The sequence below is a fragment of the Octopus bimaculoides genome, chromosome 22 (genome assembly GCF_001194135.2).
Source record: "Octopus bimaculoides isolate UCB-OBI-ISO-001 chromosome 22, ASM119413v2, whole genome shotgun sequence".
NCBI classification, from domain to species: domain Eukaryota; kingdom Metazoa; phylum Mollusca; class Cephalopoda; order Octopoda; family Octopodidae; genus Octopus; species Octopus bimaculoides.
The window spans coordinates 9,164,102-9,164,373 of NC_069002.1; the positions used below are offsets into that span (position 1 = coordinate 9,164,102).

Below are 272 nucleotides of genomic sequence, written 5' to 3' on the forward strand. Positions count from 1 at the left end.
CGTATTGTCCTTGCCCTCGACACGCGGAGTAGATGGAACAGGGACAACTGACGAAGGGGTATACTCTTTATGTTGCATGTCTCGTTTCACTGTTTGTTTTTTGTTTTTTCTCGTTGTTCGGAAAAAGTTCGTTTTCTATGTTTTTGTTTTTATGTTTTCGTTTCTCATTGTGTTTAACGTTTTTTTTATGTCCTGTACCCATATAGATGTAGGTATGTACATATATGTATGGATATATGCATATATTTATATATTATTTATATTATTATATG

At 32.7% G+C, this 272-nt stretch overlaps 1 protein-coding gene across 7 annotated transcripts in view; it reads left to right on the plus strand.

Moving 5' to 3' along the window:
* Positions 1 to 272, plus strand: part of LOC106874140 (uncharacterized) — a 49,746-nt gene that overhangs the window by 5,158 nt on the left and 44,316 nt on the right. Inside the window, exon 1 of one of the 7 annotated variants that reach the window (XM_052975751.1) lies at positions 39 to 58. The exons of the other annotated variants lie outside the window; for them this stretch is intronic. The gene's annotated coding sequence lies outside the window, so the exon portion shown is untranslated. Of the gene's footprint in view, positions 1 to 38; positions 59 to 272 lie in introns of those variants that run through there. 7 annotated transcript variants of the gene reach the window in all.